Source organism: Tupaia chinensis, unplaced genomic scaffold (genome assembly GCF_000334495.1).
Source record: "Tupaia chinensis unplaced genomic scaffold, TupChi_1.0 Scaffold000101_1, whole genome shotgun sequence".
In the NCBI taxonomy this organism is placed as follows: Eukaryota; Metazoa; Chordata; class Mammalia; order Scandentia; family Tupaiidae; genus Tupaia; species Tupaia belangeri.
Window position 1 is genome coordinate 8,427,252 of NW_006159565.1, and position 2,326 is coordinate 8,429,577.

At 38.2% G+C, this 2,326-nt stretch overlaps 1 protein-coding gene across 4 annotated transcripts in view; it reads left to right on the top strand.

Annotated features, from left to right (window-relative positions):
* TASP1 (taspase 1) overlaps nt 1-2,326 on the top strand; it is a 312,198-nt gene that overhangs the window by 143,258 nt on the left and 166,614 nt on the right. The window lies entirely within an intron of this gene.

Genomic DNA, 2,326 nt, shown 5'->3' on the forward strand with positions numbered 1-2,326 from the left:
GGAGGAGATAGAAAGCATCCCTGTGGTCATGCTGCAATCCCTTCTCTTTCATTCCTTCTTCCTGTTGGGATTTTGAGCACAAACCATGGTTGGCCATGTGGGATCCAGGTCTCTTAGCCACTAGGCTATGGGACTGGCCCAGTAATTATGGGGTTCTAAACTAGCTTTTTAAATGATAAAACATGGGTTTTTTTTTGGCTTACAATATTTTTAAAACTAATTTTGCCTGAGGGTGTTTGCACTCACTGGAGAGAGACACAGAGAGAGTGAGATCGAGAGTGAGAGAGAGAGAAAAGATGAGAAAGCACTTTTCACGGGGAAGGGTCATCTCTACCTCCTTTTGGGATTTTAGGCATGCCTGGCATGTTCCTCAAGTCAGCAGGTCTGGAACTTGAACTGTCTAAGTTAACCATGTGGAATCCAGTTGCTTTAACCACCTGGCCATGGACTGGTCTGGCTTACGATTTTTAAACAAGTATGGACAGTGTTTTTCTTCCTAAAATATAAATATCATGAAAAGAAAATGCCCATTTATCTAATATATTAGGTCATTAGGAAAGTCATGTATTTTCCTATGCAAAAATGTGTCATGACTTTCCCAATGACCCAATAAATCATTAATTAAATACTTTTTGAAGATTGTTTCTAGGAAACCTGTCTCATAGTAGTAGAATTCTTTCTGATATTTATCATGGGTAATTCTAGTTTTACTACTTTAAATAGGCTGGGCACTGCCCTTGGTCTTTAGTAGGCATTTGCTAAATGTGTTGGTTTCCATTTTTTCTCTTTGTAATTGTCACTGTATTTAGGTACAAACTATACCTGACTATATTGCTACTTGCTTTTTAGGAGGGAAAATGATTTCAATTACATTTTCTCCACTTAAGGGACAGTAACGTTTTGTCCTTTTGCATCTCTCCTCTGATTAAGCATTTTATCTATTTTATAGAATAACCAGTACTTCAGGCCATCAACACCTGATACCACTTAAGAAATCTAGAGACAAGGAAAGTCTGATTTATGGGAGCTTTGCTTATTTCCAGTTCATTCTCCTTCTCTGTCTTCCACCCCCAATCTTTAGTTTTATGTATTCATTTTACTTATTTTAAAAGTTTATTTATATTTCTTTCATGAATAAGAGAGACAAAGAAAGAGAGAGACAGCACCCCCAGTAGGGTCTCAACAGCCCTGGATCATTGGCATCTGCATGCCGAGCATTCTCAGGGAGGTCTTGATGTGAACCTGGATCCTTCACATATGGGTCAGCTTCACAGAACATTGTATTCTACCACTGTGCCACCATCCAGCCCCTTCAGCTTTTAGTTCTATACTGAGAATAAAATGTAATAACCCATTTGATATAAACTTTCTGAGTATAAACCAATTTGGCACGTTATAATCTTACAATAAAGTAAGCAAAGTAATTTACAATAAATAAATCTTACAATAAAGTAGATGTTATTAAGAAAATCTAAAGGAAAAGAAAATACATTTACAGTATTTATTGAAAAGAAATCAGTGTATAAATGGATCATCACAGTTCCAACTCATGTTGTTCACGTGTCTGCTGTGGTTGAAAGGGCTGAATTTAAGCTCAGTATTATTTCTATTATTATTATTGTTATTTATTTTTTAGGTTTTTGCCATAGAGCATGTACATTTGCTAGAGAGAGAGAGACAGAGAGTGTGAAAATGAGAAATCATGCTCTGGGGAGGAGGGCCATGCTGCAATCCCTTCTCCATTCTCTTTGGGATTTGGGGCACACATGCACATGCATTCAGTATGGTTTTCAAGCTGCCAGGTCCAGGACTCGAACCATGGTTGGCCATGGTAGAATTCAGTGCCTCACTTCACACCACCTGCATGCCTCAAGTTCAATATTTGGATCTTGTCTTACATGTGGAACATGGTTTGGTGTGCTTTGTGCCTCACATTTGAAGAGAGTTGATGTCATAGTTGCTCACGTCATGGTGAATAGTGAGAGTTTGGAGCAGAGCGAGCTGATGCATGGGAGATATCACTACAAAAGCCCCAAATGATGTTCCCTGATCTGTCCTTTATGTGGACAGGCTGCTTACAGTTCTAAACTAGGGGGATGGAATAGGGAAGAGTAATTAATTTTGTACTACTCTTTGTCTAGTGTTTAGAAGAAGATTTATTGGGAATGATTGTTAATATGTGTACAATGCTTTGAACTCATTTTAAAAGCCTTGGTATGTTCATGCTGTTTTTCCACATTATAAAACCCTGTGCATTTGTTGAATTTGGGATGAGGAAATCAACCTTGGCATATCAGAGTTGGATGCCTTGGTGGAGAAAAAGGAA